The following is a 17695-nucleotide window of genomic DNA, read 5'->3' on the forward strand; positions in this document are numbered from 1 at the left end:
TGTGCTGTGCATACTCATCAGGACTACAGGCAATGCATGTGGGCATTTCAGTGTTGTAGATGCACATACTTTCACCAATCAAGAGTTTAGCATTCCCTTTATCTGCTCTACCAGTCCTGAAGCTTCTGGTCTGTAACTGCAATGCAATCCTTGTTCAACTTGTAATGCTGCACACAATAATTTAAGAATCTCACTTTTGAAATGAGCTCTTCGGTCGGATTCCAGAGAAGTCGGAAAACCAAATTGAGTATCAATTCCCTCAATAGCAGTTTTGCAATTGTGACTCTATCATTTATTTGAGTTGGGTAAGCTTCTACCCAAAGGGAGAACACACACACACCACCAAAATATACCTCAGCCCATTACACACTGGCAACTCAATAAATTCAAGTTGCATTATGTTAAATGGTCGTCCTGATCTGCCTATGCGGCTCAGTGTAACAACTGTGCTTTTTCCTACATTCATCTGCTGACATGTTACACATCTGTGACACACTGCTTCTGCAACCAATCTGTATCAGGGGATGTTCCATGTTTGTCTGAATATTCTAATCAGTGCACCAATGTGAACTTGCCCATAATGGTACCTTGCTATCGGGGACAATAAGTTATTTGAGTTGGGTAAGCTTCTACCCAAAGGGAGAACACACACACACCACCAAAATATACCTCAGCCCATTACACACTGGGAACTCAATAAATTCAAGTTGCATTATGTTAAATGGTCGTCCTGATCTGCCTATGCGGCTCAGAGTAACAACTGTGCTTTTTCCCTCATTCATCTGCTGACATGTTACACATCTGTGACACACTGCTTCTGCAACCAATCTGTATCAGGGGATGTTCCATGTTTGTCTGAATATTCTAATCAGTGCACCAATGTGAACTTGCCCATAATGGTACCTTGCTATCGGGTACAATAAGTTATTTGGCAACACTGTTTTACCATCACTCGACACCCAATCATCATCCTTGTTCCTCTGGACACATCCTGCTGCAATCCATCCTTGCTTCTCTCCCTCTGGAACTTGATCCTGCAATCTTTTAACTTCTTCTCAAATATCAGTAGCTGTCATAAAGAAATTTTGACTTGTCTCATCATCCTTTCCATAACTCAATTCCTCATTAAAGGAAGTACAATGCAACACACAATACCTCACAACTTCGCCGGCATAGGTATTGCCAAAAGATATATAATCACTTGATTTTTGGTGAGCTGCATATTTCACAACTGTAATTTTCATAGGTAAGTGTAATGTTTTCAGCAATTGATGAACTTTGTCACCGTTTTGGATAGGTGATCCAGGAGAGGTCATGAAGCCCCTCTGGGACCATAACTATCCAAAGTGGTGAATGACACCAAACCCATATTGGCTGTCAGTGAAAATGGTCACTTTGAGCTGTTCAGAAACACAGCATGCACTACAAAGAGCAATCAATTAGAATACTTGGGCACAAAAGACTCCTTGAAGCCAAGAGATTTCTATCACACCCGAGACTCTGCAAACTGCATACCCAGCTCTCAGGGCACCATCAGAATCTTGTAAACAGGAGCCATCAACAAAAATGACATAGTAATATTCGTCCAAAGGGACATCTTGCATTTCGGGTCTTCGTTTGGTGAGCAATTCAGTCACATTGAGACAGTCATGCTTAACCTCATCTTCGCAGTCACTTGCATTTTCAACTGGAATTGCCAAAAGAGTAGTCACATTTAGAACATTGCATCTCTTTATATTATCATTAAAAGAACCCAAAACTATCGGTTCATAGTGGGTCAAGTGTGCATTTGTCAAATATTGAGTCGTTGGACAGGTTAGCAAAATCTTAAATGAATGGGGGATAAAAACATTCAGTGGGTGGCCCATAACAATGTTTTTACACTGTTCTATACTGACGCTTTATGCAGCCACAGCTCTTTGCCAGCCAGGCAATGCCACAGCTAAAGGATCAAGGCCCATATTTATACTTTTTGACGCTAAACTGCGCTAACGCAGTTTAGCGTCAAAAAATTTAGCGCCGTCTAACGCCATTCTGAAGCGCCATGCGGGCGCCGTATTTATGGAATGGCGTTAGCCGGCGCAAGCAGACCGGCGCTGCCTGGTGTGCGTGGAAAAAAACCACGTAGACCAGGCAGCGCCGGCGTTGGGAAAAAATGACGTTAGGGCGTCTTAAAATGGGGCAAGTCAGGTTGAGGCAAAAAAATCGCCTCAACCCGATTTGCGCCATTTTTTTACGACGCCCAGACGCCATTTCATGACTCCTGTCTTAGTAAAGACAGGAGTCATGCCCCCTTGCCCAATGGCCATGCCCAGGGGACTTGTGTCCCCTGGGCATGGTCATTGGGCATAGTGGCATGTAGGGGGGCACAAATAAGGCCCCCCTATGCCACAAAAAAAAATAAAAAATATAAAAAATAATACTTACCTGAACTTACCTGAATGTCCCTGGGGTGGGTCCCTCCATCCTTGGGTGTCCTCCTGGGGTGGGCAGGGGTGGCAGGGGGGGGTCCCTGGGGGCAGGGGAGGGCACCTGTGGGCTCATTTTGAGCCCACAGGCCCCTTAACGCCTACCCTGACCCAGGCGTTAAATTGTGGCGCAAATGCAGGGTTTTTTGACCCGCCACCTCCCGGGCGTGATTTTTGCCCGGGAGTATAAATACGACGCATTTGCGTCGCCGTCATTTTTTTAGACGGGAACGCCTTCCTTGCATCTCATTAACGCAAGGAAGGCGTTCACGCAAAAAAATGACGCTATTTGGCCATACTTTGGCGCTAGACGCGTCTAACGCCAAAGTATAAATATGGCGTTAGTTTTGCGCCGAATTTGCGTCGAAAAAAACGACGCTAATTCGGCGCAAACGGAGTATAAATACGGGCCCAAGTGTGGCTGAAAAATATGCCACAGGCTTGTTTTCATTTCAGTGTAAATGTGTCAAAACAGAGGGAGCATATCCATCCCTCTCGCAGCAAAACAATGAATCTTTTTGTGTGTAATTGGGCATTTCCAGAGCTGGGTCTCAGCAGAAGCTTTCTCTCAGCTCAGTGAAGGCATGCATGCATTAGTCATCAAATGGTAATGGATCAGACACAACCTTGTGTGTAAATCTCTGGAAAAAGGCTTGAACAAAAGGAAGAAATTAAGAATCCATTGGTGGCAGTTGCCAACCATTCCCAGAAACAATCAGACTTGCCTTTGAGAAACTACCGGGATTCATCTGCATGACTGCTGAAATTCTCTCTTGGGACACCATCCTTACACCTTTCTGTATATGGTGATTTAAGTACTGGATTTCTTTTTTACAGTGCTGCAACTGTGCTGGGGAAACTTTATGTCCATTTTCTCCTAAATGATTCAAGAGAGCTATGGTATCTCTTCGGCAGGAATCTCAAGTATTTGCCACAACTAAAAGGTTGTCAATATACTGCACTAAGACTGAATGGTAGGGCATTTTAAGGGAGTCCAAGTTTTTCAAAATCTGATGATAGATTGATAGTGATTGTGTATACCCCTGTGGAGTACAACTCCATGTTAAAATACGACTGCTGAATCTAAAAGCAAATAGGAATTGACTTTCCTCAGGCAAGGAATGGAGAAGAAGGCCTGGCACAAATCAATGACAGTAAACTACTCTGCTTCACATGGGATCCAGGATAAAATCACTTCTGGATTTGGTAGCACAGGAGAACATGGAACGACAATTTTGCTCACTTTTCTCAAATCTTGAACTATGTGGCATTTTCCATTGGGCTTCGGCAATCCTAAAACAGAGGAATTACAAGGTATTCACAAAATTTCCTTCAGAACATCTTGCTCAATCCAACTCTCAATCAAGGGTGTTATTCTTGCAACTGTCTTGAGTTTCCTGTTATAAGATGGTATCCTCGAATACACCGCATTTGGCTTCACTTATCCTTTCCTGAAAAATCCCAAACCTCAGGATAAACTGTCTCTCACAATTCTTCGGGCAAGACAAGTGGGTACTGTTCTACAATTTTACAAGGGACATCTTCTTTCTCATTTGTCTGAATTTCTATTCCTTTGTGTGTGCAGCTAATAGAACAGTTTAGCTTACACAACAGGTCACGTCTTAACAGATTTACTGGACTTGAATCGCAAAACACAAATTGGTGCTTATCTTAAAATTAACCTATTTTTACTGGAATTTGTTCCAGTGTATGATTTATCAACTGCTTATGTGCTACTCCTACAATCTGAATTCTCCTTTCTGAGAGGGACAAGTCTGGCATTTCTGCAGTTCTGAAAGTTGAACGTGCAGCTCCTGTGTCAACTAGGAATGGCACGTCGTGCCCCATACTGTTGGCATTTATATAGGGATCACGCTGATCTTCTGCTAAAGATGCAGCTAACATGCAGTCCTCTTCATCAGGACTATCACTGTGAAATGTTTCTAAGAATTCCTCATCACTCAAATGAATTAAGGGAAATTGTGAAGCTTACTGGTTCACCTTTGCATTTGTCAATTGATTTGGGTTTGCATTTGCCGTCTGATTCCTATTTTGCTGAGGAACAATCTGACTGCTGCTGAGTCATTGGGGCTTGTGATACCTGTATCTGCTGTACTGGGGACACTTGTACATTTGGAAGTCAGGGTCTTTGGACTCTCTGAATTTGAACCTGATTATTACCTTGAGTCTGAGCAACTCCTGCAATCTGAACCAAATTATTCACATTATTATAAGGACATTACCTCCACCAGTGACCACAACTTCCGCAAGCATGACATGGAATTGTGTTCTTCAATGACTGAAAGTAAACCAAATCTCCACTGTGATCTACCTGAACATCCCCTCCTCTAACTTTAGGCTGAACTACATTGCTAAGCTGCTGTTGCCTACCTTGCATTCCACTTGTATTCACCATCCTCAGAAGGCTCTGACTTCCTCTATGTCCAGCCTTCAATTGCATCACCATCAACGTTTCCCTCACCTTTTTATGCTTCAATTCAATTTCATTGCTATAGTGCCTTGCATGACACAGGATCTCATCAATGGGTTTGTTCTGCCAACAAATCAAATGCTGCTGAATCATTGCACTAATGTCTGTTTTCAGTCCTTGCACAAACCTAAACACAAAAGGACACATACCTTTCGGCTGTATATTCTCTGTACTGCTATACTGATAAAAAGCTTGCAGCAATCTCTAATAATAAGCCTGGATAAACTTATTAGTTTCCCGTGCTGTCATGTCAATTTTCTGCCAATCAGTATCTTTCGTGGACACTTTGGGGCATATTTATACTCCGTTTGCGCCAAATGTGCGTCAAAATTTTTGAGGCACAATCAGCGCAAACGTTGCCCCATATTTAAACACTGACGCCCGAGCCGGCGCAAGGGCAAATTCCACTATGTGCGTCAGTTTCTGGATGCGGCAACCCGCCCTGCGTTAATGACATGCAGGGTAGGCGTTCCCGTCCAAAAAACGACGCACACAGCCGGGCGTCGTATTTATGCTTCCGGGCAAAAATGAGTCCCGGCCGGGAGGCGGCGCAAAAAAATGACGCAAAGCACGAATAGCGTCAAAATTTAACGCCTGGGTCAGGGCAGGCGTTAAAATGGGGCAAACACACCTGTATTTAATCAGAACACACAGAACAAACAACAGAGCAGCAGAGCAGCAGAGCAGCAACAGAGAGACATGGAGGTGATTTTCATTCAGCGTGCACGTAGACGCAGAGCCCTGCAGCAACAACGGCAGCTACAACAACACCAGCAGGGACCCCAAAGGCAGCGCAGAAGGCAGGAGAGGATATTCCGCCCCAGAACAACCCTGCATGGCCTCAGGGAACTGGACATCATCCAGAGGTACCGGTTGAACTGGCAGGCCATCCAGCAGCTGCTGAGAAATATTGAACAGCAGTTGGCCCCCACTTTAGTGACACCCCGCACTATCCCAACAGAAACAAAGCTGCTTGCTGTACTTCACCTGCTGGCAAGTGGCTCGTTTCAGACAACTGGTGCCCTGGTTGGTGGAATATCCCAACCATCATTCTCTGCATTCCTGCCAAAAGTACTGGATGCCATCATTCGCCTGAGACCCGCCACATCTGCTTCCCTAACACACTGCAGAAGCAGCAGGAAACTAAACAGGGGTTCTACGCCATCAGTGGCTTCCCGCACGCCCTTGGTGCAATCGACTGCACACACATACGCCTTGTGCCACCTGCTGCGAGTGAACACCTCTACCGCAACAGGAAGCACACACATTCAATCAACGTGCAGGCCATAGTCGATCACCAAGGATTGATCAGCAACATTATGGCTAAATATCCTGGGAGTGTACATGACGCATTCATCTTCCGTCACTCTACCATCAACCAACACTTCCAGGATGGACTGTATGGCAATGGACTACTTGTTGGTAAGTACAAAAATCCTACTTATATACACACTGCACAGCAACCCTCTAGGACAAACAACACATACACCACAATAGCAACACCTAGCCAGGAACACACTGAGGTACTCACATCACTAGCCATGTTTCAGAAGTCACCATTGAACCTGTCACACATTGGAATTTACTCTTCAGCTTAATGTGAAGACCTTAATGAGTGTGGTAGCCTAAATGTCACCTTGCAAATTGGAAGTGTCACAATAACCTGTACACTAATACATTGCATAAGTTTTAAGATATGGGATGTCCTGGGTACTTTCACATGAACGTGTTAACTACACTTTCATGTTTCAACTCTGCATGGAACTATCATCTCACCCCCAGTGAAGACACACGGACACCTGTATGACAAGTCACAATGCTAGGGAGGGTACTCAAAAAACAAATACATACTGCTGACAAACGGTTAGCCAACAAACACTTGCTCAGCCAAGGAAAAAAACTCCATGCAAAAGTTTACACCAACAACTATAGGTTGTCACATTAGTACACAAAAGAGTCACAGACAACACAAGACAACTACTGCCATCAAAGATCTGTACAACAGTGCCTCCTACATCTAATTGATCCCATTCTGTGTTTTTCTTTCAGCTGATCAGGGGTATGGCATCCAGCCTTGGATGATGACACCATTTGGGAACCCAAATACTGCTGCAGAGCGGGCATACAATGACGCCCACAAGAGGACACGCTGCATTGTTGAGCGGACCTTTGGGATCCTAAAGTCAAGGTTCCGCTGCCTTGACATAACTGGCAGTAGCCTACTCTATTCCCCAGAGATGGTCTGTAAGATCATACTCACTTGTGCCATATTGCACAATATTTGTGTAAAAAGGAACATTCCCCTCCTTGAACCGGACCCAGACATGCCTGAGGATGACGAAGAGGAGGATGCTGGCCTGCAACAGGAGGGGGAACAACCTAACACGGCAGCAGGAGTGCGTAGGCGCCAACAGCTTGTCAATACTTTTTTTTCATAATTTCTTATTACAACACTGATTGCACAATTGTAAATAAACACAGATAAAAAACACCACATCATGCTTTGGCCTATGCATTTCTGACCACCTTTAGTTTGAAATTGCTGAAGAAGAATGTCGTCTCATTGAGCAAGAATGCTATAACAATCATCACACCAAAAAAAAACATCACAAATGTATGCACAGAGGGTAGGATGTTACATGATACATTACTATCCACAGAGGCCAACAGGAGTACAAATGTGGCAATGACACATGCCTGATCCAGACACCTGAGACAGTCTCTCACCCAGCCCAAAAATGTAGATCATTTGAAAGTCTCATCACACGTGTTCAGAGACAGGGTGGGACCATCCATGTGTACGTGACCATGCCCTCAATGGCTTCTCTCAAGTGTTTGATATGAGCAATACCCAATTGGAACAACATTAGCTGCCACTAACTCATGAGGAGACCTAGAAGTTACAGTGACAACATACACCCAGACAGGTGATAGTGGATCCACATTCCCACACACATATACACATATGTCATCCAATCAAAGCAGCCCATCACAGTAGTGTCCCAGTTTGAACCTAGCAGGAAGAATGTAACATGCCACTAAACCAGGTAATGCAGAAAGGGCCACAGACATCAACAAAATATTTGTCATCAGCACATGAGGAACGCTGAGATTTTGCAAACATAGTCATTGGAAAATGGTATGCCAGATTACTCCAAATCATCAATAGTGCAAACGTCAAATGGGCCAATGAGATGAATGAATGGTTAACAGTGATTCATACCATATGGCCTTACATTAGCCTGCTGCTGCAGGTTTTGCATAACAGAATAAATAAAAGCCATGAATAAATTAGCACATCTGGATGGGCAAACCCTAGGGTGCTGGGGGCCGAAGTCCACCTCTACCGCCCCCCAAATATAGAAGAATCTTGTACTTGTGAACTAAACACATGCATAAGGCACATGTGTGGGCTACATGTCAAAAGTAAAACAAAAATCAGAAACTCCAATTCATAATAGGACATGGTTAGCCCCATAAAAACTGTAAGTGACTATTGCACTCCCTGTTCGGACTATAGATAAAAGCATCACCATCATAATTGTGGACACATTTTTGAGAATGAATACATCATGGTATCCCATCCATCATTTCAAAATAGCCATCAGCAATTACCCAAAATATGTGTACAAATATGGTTAATACATTATTTAGCGTATCATAAATATTACAGTGTGAATGCCTTCTATACATACAATAATGGACATGTGTCATAGCTAACCACAAATGTGTATCACATAGCACCGTTTGGCCATGACAAATCTCCTTCCCCAAGTTTAATAAATGAAGACATAATTTTTTTTAAATTGCTCAAATTTCCACGCATACAGCATGGGCGTCCTAATTTTTTCACGTACAGGAGTGCACAGAATGCAGAGTCAAATATAAATTTTCATAAATGTTTCTCATATTTAGCCATGAAATTATAATTGACATTTCACATTTTTTGACTCTGCATTCTGTGCACTCCTGTACGTGGCAAAAATATGACGCCCATGCTGTATGCGTGGTAATTTTGACGCAACATGGACAATATGTTGGACATGTCATGTACCTTATTAATTTATTAATATTCATATCATATTTTTTGACTCTGCATTCTGTGCACTCCTGTACGTGGAAAAAAGATGACGCCCATGCTGTATGCGTGGTAATTTTGACGCAACATGGACAATATGTTGGACATGTCATGTACCTTAATAATTTATTAATATTCATATCATATTTTTTGACTCTGCATTCTGTGCACTCCTGTACGTGGAAAAAATATGACGCCAATGCTGTATGCGTGGTAATTTTGACGCAACATGGACAATATGTTGGACATGTCATGTACCTTAATAATTTATTAATATTCATTTCATATTTTTTGACTCTGCATTCTGTGCACTCCTGTACGTGGAAAAAATATGACGCCCATGCTGTATGCGTGGTAATTTTGACGCAACACGGACAATATGTTGGACATGTCATGTACCTTATTAATTTATTAATATTCATATCATATTTTTTGACTCTGCATTCTGTGCACTCCTGTACGTGGAAAAAATATGACGCCCATGCTGTATGCGTGGTAATTTTGACGCAACATGGACAATATGTTGGACATGTCATGTACCTTATTAATTTATTAATATTCATATCATATTTTTTGACTCTGCATTCTGTGCACTCCTGTACGTGGGAAAAATATGACGCCCATGCTGTATGCGTGGTAATTTTGACGCAACATGGACAATATGTTGGACATGTCATGTACCTTATTGTTATTAATATTCATAACATATTTTTTGACTCTGCATTCTGTGCAATGTTATGCGTAAAAAAAAATGACGCACATTGTGTATGCGTGAAAATATGACGCATAACGGGAAAAGAAAAACGGCGGCCATTTTATGCAGGAATTGATGTAATAGGATATCCTGTTTACTAAATCTGTACTGGGAGTTAACTTTCACTTTCACTTTGCAGTCTCAGATTTATCTAGACTGTGTGGTTGTGTGAAAGGTGTTGTCCTGTGTTTAACTGCTTTTGTGTCCTGTGTACCTTGTATTTTGTCTTTTTGTGATCCTAGTCTTGTTGCCTAATATTGTCTCAGTCTGTTTAGTCTAGTTTTGTCAAATCTTGTTTTTGTTTGTATTGTCTGTGGGAGTCTGTTCTGGGTAGTATAACTTTGGGGTTAGTTGGGCTATTTTTTTCTTATTTTTCTTTTTACTTCACTACTCTACCTTTCCCCATTTCCCACTTTTACTTGTTTATTTAATTTTGCTTAGTTTATTCTATTAATATGTCAGGTAGGCCTCGCCTTTCCAGGATGGGTGAGGATGAATTGGGGGGATTCATTTGGCTAGTTTGCCATTTCCTCCCACTCATGCTGGAGGCTGGGGGCCGTGTGATACAGGGGTATCACACGGAGGCACGGAAAGTCCGGTGGGGGAAGGTGCGCCATCACCTGGTCCGGGTGTATGGGAGCATGCGGAATGACCATCAATTAAAACACCGCTGGGCAGATCTGATATCCAGGGAACAGGACCTGCTGGACCACCTGGGAATCAGGATTGGTGGCCATGTTGGTGAGTACAAATCAATTACATGTGAATAATTGAAAGCTGTGTGGGGACATGTGATGATTGTTACCCAATCTGCTAGATAAGTAGCTGACTGTGTGTAATGCTAGGGAAACCTAGGCCCATATTTATACATTTCTATCCCCAATTTTGCACCACATTTTCACGCAAAAACAGCGCCTACTTACAAAATAGAATTGTATTTTGCTAGTTTGCGCCGTCTCTGCGTCCAAAAATGATGCAAATGCGGCGCTACAAAAGTATACATTTGTGCCCTAATTTGTATTTGTTGCACAATGTGTAGGAAGACCAATGCTAGCAGTCAGATGGCTCATGTTTTCAACACATACCAGATGCCTGTAGCTGTATGTAATGTAGTGTTGCATTTGTGTCAGACAAGCAACACGTTAATGCCTCTATTTGAACTCTACAGGTCATATTGGCCAGTGAGTAAGTCATGTAGAAACAACATACCTACATATGTTGACGCCACAGCTAGACAGAAAATTTGAAAGCCATGATGATGCTACAAATGTGTGTTGCCTTCACGTCACATGAAGTTAGATATGTTGTCCACACATATGTCACATGTGTGTCTGGTTGCTGTGTGTTGAACATGTCCACCTAGCCTGTTTGATTGTGAGGGGTCATGCAGTCCTCAAGTAACCAGCTTTTGGATGTATCTCTGGGATGCACATGCTGAGATGTATGGAAGACATTATTGTTTGGGCATACTAATGGAGGGGTATCTTTGACAACACCTGACTGTCCTGGCCACTGCATGTGTGTAGTAGGGTGTGTAACTGTAGCAGGAGACTCATCCAATGTTAATGTTGGATAAAAATTCATCCATGCAGTATGAGCATGTGGGAAAGTGTATCATTACCATGTCATATTCACACAGTGTCATAGTAACTGCAATTATTTGTCAGTGCACCGAGTCTGAGTATATTCTTCCTTTCATGCTTTACAGGTGGACCAGCACCGTACACCGTGGAAGAGGTGGCACATTTTGAGGACCCCGATACCTACAGTGAGTGTGGCCTGAGTGCTATTTTAATTGCTTGCTAGTGATGCATGATGGACTACTGTGTGTTCAACAGAATTCATGATTTGATGCGCTGGCCGTTCATTGGCATTGTTGCTTTAGTGGGATATCAAATAGCACTTCTGTTTCTGTAAACCAATACTTAGCCATCTCTCAGATTTAGGGGTTGTAGGTCATTCCAGTTGGGCCGCAATGGGGAATGGGATGAGTCATTTGGAATACACTGGTTAATGTAAGACTTGCTTGGGGACTTGGCATGAACTGAGTCTGCATATCAGACTGACATTCTCCCATATAGCTTTGGCAAATGGCTTTGATGAAATGTGCATCTTCCTAGTTGAGGATGGACTGTGTACACTGTAGGTTGGATCTTCTGGGGGCATGTACTTCCACAAGGTGAACTAGAAGTGTGTGTGACTTGAGTGCAATGGCCTAGGTGTTCTGTCGACCCATGATGATGGGTGTTCTTGCTCCTCTGTGTGTGTTGTAAAACATGCCTCACTGATAGTATGTGATGTTGGCCAAAGTCATAGCATTTTGACATGTGTGGACCTTGGATGTGACAATGTTTGGCTGACTCCAACGTGTTGCTAGCCCTTCATAGGTGTTGTGTGTGAAGGCACATACTTGTTGAACTTTCGATACACTCCTGGGTGTGCATTGAACATGGGATTGTTGGTTGTTCTTCCCACACCACCCTCAAAGACTGCCATGTTAATGTGAAACAGGGTACCTAGGACTGTAGCAACCAGTATGTTACACGTACTTGTGACCTTTTGCGACTTGATTTAGAACCTAGGGCCAGATGTAGCAAACTGTTTACAAGTTGCAAATGGCATAAATTGCTCTTTGTGAGTTGCAAACGTCTGTTTGCTATGCAGAAATGTATTTTGTGATTCTGAACATACTTGCAAAATGCATTTCCAACTCGCAAATAGGAAGGGGTTTTCCCGTCCTATTTGCGACTCGCAGTGGTATGCAATTCCATTTGCAACCGAGTACGTGGTCGCAAAGGGAGTCGCAGTTACCATCCACTTGTGATTTGCGTCGCGTTAACGTTGGTTTCCTTTACGACGTGACGCCGCTGTGTGCGTCACGAAATAATGACTCCCACCTGTTGGTTGCGCCGCCGTTCGTCAAAGTATAAATTTGACGCCCGCACGGCGCTTCGAAATGGCGTTAGCCGGCGCTAATTTTTTTGACGCAAAACTGCGTTAGCGCAGTTTTGCGTCAAAAAGTATAAATATGGCCCTTTGTTCTTCAGGAATTCAATTCTCTTAAAATACTTTTTCATCACCTGTTCAGACAGCGGACCTGTTACGTTTTTTGCATCCAGTCCACAAGTCAGCTGGACCCACCATGTCAAGCAAAGTATTCAAATCTTCCCACAGACATTTTAAAAGCTTCACAAAGCACTGTCTGCTTGTACCACTCCACTGGCTCCTCTTTCAATCTCAGATGATCATTTGTGAATGACAGTATATCACTCCTTCCCCACGGTACATGCATATAACCTCCACCTGGTATTTCTCTCATAGGCATCATTTTTACATTGCCTTTAGCTTGATTTGCTCCAGCCGGAGATAAATTCTGCTTTGCTTTCTTCTGATCTCTTTTCCTTGCCCATCTGCCTTCCCTTTTATCCAATGCTCACCATGTTTGAATGTATATGATTAATTATTTGATTTGCATTCTCTTTCCGGGTGATCTCATGTTAAAAATATCTTTGTTACTGAACTCTAATCTGTAACTTCTCTTTAATTGAAAGGTTTAGATTTTTCTAAGTCCACTTCATATTTCTCTGCCAATTCTGCTAACTTCTCATAAGTCTGTCCTGCACGATGGGGAAAATGAATAGCAATTCATCTTCTGTGTACGTTTCCAATAGCTCCATGTCTAACGTACCCATAAAATAATTCATTTAATTTTAATTTCAATCTGGGCACATTTACTGTCTTGTCTCTCTCTGGTGTCTCATTTGATGTAACATTATGTTGTAATCAAAGATGGATGCTCGTAGATTATAAAAGAAGTAGGTTTATTAACTTAGTTGAAGGTTACAGATAAAGCCCCACCAGGGCAAAACAATGAAATATTCAACAGAACGGAAAACAGCAAAACACCCTTCATCAACCTTCCTCCAAAACTGAGTACCACCCCATCGAAATAAACAGTACAGGTTAACAAACGCTCACTCTGCATAACTTCAATACTCCAATGGGATGTAAGAAGGTAAAAAACTGTTAATCAATACGTTCCACAAATTTACAATACAAGTGTACAAATAACACAAAACTTCCCTGCTCACCCAACAGAGAACACTAACTACCTGTTCCCCTCCACATCATGCACACTATAACAGGACCAACCTGTTGCCTTCCACAACTCAACACTCAACAGGACTAGAGTTTATTTCACCTCTACTGCATTGGGGTGTAACCACCTACCCTATCACCATTCACTTAAAGAGACCTGTTCCCCTCCACATCATGCACACTATAACAGGACCAACCTGTTGCCTTCCACAACTCAACACTCAACAGGACTAGAGTTTATTTCACCTCTACTGCATTGGGGTGTAACCACCTACCCCATCACCATTCACTTAAAGAGAACCAGGGTCTCACCTACCCTCCACTGCATTGGGGTGTAAACATGTACCCCTTTCACCATTCACTTAAACAGAACCATGGTTTCACCTACCCTCTACTGCACTGGGGTGTAATCACATACTCCCATCACCCTATACTCGAACAGGACCAGGGTTTCACCTACCCTCTACTGGTTTCACCTGCCCTCTACTGCACTGGGGTGTAATCACATACTCCCATCAACCTATACTCGAACAGGACCAGGGTTTCACCTACCCTCTACTGCATTGGGATGTAACTACCTACCGCCTTAACATTGGGCCTAAAACACTGCCCCACATCCTTAACCCCATAGGAAGGATTGACAACTATCACTGGGGTGTACCGCCCCTTGACATTGGGCTTAACACACTGCCCCCACATCCTTAATCCTATAGGAAGGATTGACACATATCACTGGGGTGTACCACCCACCCACCTTGACATTGGGCTTAACACACTGCCCCCACATCCTTAACCCCATAGGAAGGATTGACACATATCACTGGGGTGTACCCCCCACCCACCTTGACATTGGGCTTAACACACTGCCCCCACATCCTTAACCCCATAGGAAGGATTGACACATATCACTGGGGTGTATCCCCCTTAACATTGGGCTTAACACACTGCCCCCACATCCTTAACCCCTTAGGAAGGGTGGTCAAAAACACAATCCCAAATATGGATCAAAATACTAATATCACAACATAAGAATGTCACTCTGCACGTGACTCTAGCATCCAACCTCAAATTATACATCTCTAAAATCAAGCATGGCTTTAAAACTTCAGGCCAATAGGCACACGCAAAATATGGTAAGCAAAATTTCATGCTAAAATAGCATTAGGGTGCACCTCCCATGCGTAACATACATGCCACGACTCAGCAACTTTAAAACATGTCAGTAACGGCATAACATTTCTCAATTCAATACAGCAATAAAAATTTATTTCAGCAGCAGCAAACAATGTCTGCATAAAAATAACATTACTCAATTCAACCCAATGCATCTTTAAAATAGAGGGTAGCAGTATTGAAAAATACACTCAAGCATTGTATGGTATTGAGTAAAATGCACATGACAGTAAACCTAAAGTTAAATTATTCCAGGAAAATATTCAAATACTCCACGCCGGTGAGCGACTTCTCACCCGAATACATTGCCACTGTACAGTTTATCCCATTTAAATGAACGCACAGTTCTTTATCCTCATACGAAAAACTGGCACACATGTTCTTCACTGCACATGAGCTGTTCCCATGTGCCAGGTCGGCGCTGTAGTCTTCCTCTCAGAAAGCTTCCTGGAAACAGATCAGGTACCCAATGATCTCTCTTGTAGAATAGGAGATGGGGAAACTCAGCAACCCAGTCAACAGGTAGATTGTAAATGTTACTCACAATGTGTGCACTAAGGACAGTGCTTCAAGCGGCTGCTGCGCAGGTTCACTGATCACTCTTCAGATAGTGTTTAAATGCTGACACCAGTTGTTCCTCCATCTGACTTTCTACTAGGTTACCAAATGTTTAGTGCCATACATTTTTAACTCTGTACACAGGCAGTTCAGCAGACCATTCCCGCAATATGCCCAGTCCATACAAGCAGGTACAACAGGTCTGGCTCCATGCACAGCTGAGCAGCCCACCTTCTCAATCTTCAGGCCATTGCACTCCCTGTTTGCTGCATACCTAGTAGACTAAACAGCTTGCCTTGAAGTTAAACAGGTCACTCGCCCTCTAACTTCTGTTGAGTACAGGCTGTCTGGTAGAAAAGACACTGGTGGGGCTTCCAGGGCATTCTTCGTCACTTCAGTCTCTTTTGTTTTCCATTTTTCTCTTAGGTTTTCAATCTCTCTTCTCTTGGTTTTCCTCTGTAATCTAGTTCCTCCTTAGATTTTCTGTAGGTTCAGTTTCTTTCTTTTTTTCACGCGTTGGTTCTTCCTTAAATCGTCGCCAGTGTTGTAATCAAAGATGGATGCTCGTAGATTATAAAAGCAGTAGGTTTATTAACTTAGTTGAAGGTCACAGATAAAGCCCCACCAGGAGCAGCATCCTGCAGCTCAGCCCTTCTCACTCCAACTGACCACTCATCCAAGCGCAAACACTGTCAACATTCCAACCATACTATGACCTCACTCACTGGCTGAGTAGCAGGGAACATTAAGGTAGTAGGGAGAATGCATAAGATAGATAGAGGCCACAACACATTACCATTTGTTGCACCTTGCATGCTCAGATTTTTTAACCAATCTGTTAACTGTTGTATTGAAAACCCTTGTAAACTAATACTTTTTCTCTGGGGCACATCTTGCAGGGTACTAAAACGTGCGCTCGTAACCTGGTCTGGTGTGGGCATGTAAGGAAGTGGGGTTCCCTGAGGTAATCTCTCATCAAGAACTGCTCCTGCCTGATTTAACATCTGGTTAAGTTCTGCAATACTTGTAACAGTCAATTGTGGACCAAAAGAAGCTGATCTCTCCATCTCTGAATTGTGTGAATGAACAGATCTCTGCATAGTCACTGGTGATATCCCAGCAGATGCTGCTGGCGTTTCAGGAACTGCTGAAACATTCATTGAATGGGCTCTACTTCCAGGGTTACCTGAAGCATACCAGGGAACAAGTGTGCCTATATTCATGGAAACTGTCAGTGCATCAGGGACAATCAAATTAATGTGACTCTGAAGAACTGTCATTCCAGTACTTTGACATGTTAAAACAGTACTGAAGGTCTGTCCTATTTGATTCAGGGTAACATTTGACATTGTCTGCACTTCAGTATACATAGGCTGATTCCAGTTAAATTCTGCACAGGCATAGTCACATGCGTTGTCTGCACTGTTTGATTCACTCTAGTACTTGGCATTACCTGTTTCATAACTTGGCTTGATACTGCTTGATTTACAACTGGACTTGAAATGGGCTGTGCTGTATTAATAGGTGTAACGGGTGGATTAATCATTGGCACTTGTGTCACTGAGTTTTCAGATGTACCTGTAATTGCCTGATTTGGGATCTGTACAACTGGAGCAGTTAGCACATTGGGGCTACATTTTGTACTGCTTCACTGCTCATTTCTGCCTCAACTGCATGATACGGTCGGAGACGATTCATCATAAGCTGATTTATGAACTCGTCTTCCCAATCATTTAAATTTGTAACCGTTGTTGTTTTATCTTCATCTTCTGTTGTCTGCTCTGCTTTTGATGCCTGTTTCTTTCAAGTCTTAGGTTTTGTGCTTCTATCACCTTCTCCTGTAATAAGAGGAAACATTCTCACTCTATCTAATATCGCTGCTCTCCACATTTTTTGTTCTTCATCCCATCTAGCTTCCGCTAATGTCTCAATTGCTTTCTGCATTCCATTCTCACATTTTGTCATTGATCTCTGCCTGCAATATGTTCCCAAATACTAAGGACTTCATATTGTGTGGGTCGTGGAGCAGGACACAAAACTCTATTTATACTCACTCAACATGTCACTTGTACTCA

Source organism: Pleurodeles waltl, chromosome 10 (assembly GCF_031143425.1).
Source record: "Pleurodeles waltl isolate 20211129_DDA chromosome 10, aPleWal1.hap1.20221129, whole genome shotgun sequence".
In the NCBI taxonomy this organism is placed as follows: Eukaryota; Metazoa; Chordata; class Amphibia; order Caudata; family Salamandridae; genus Pleurodeles; species Pleurodeles waltl.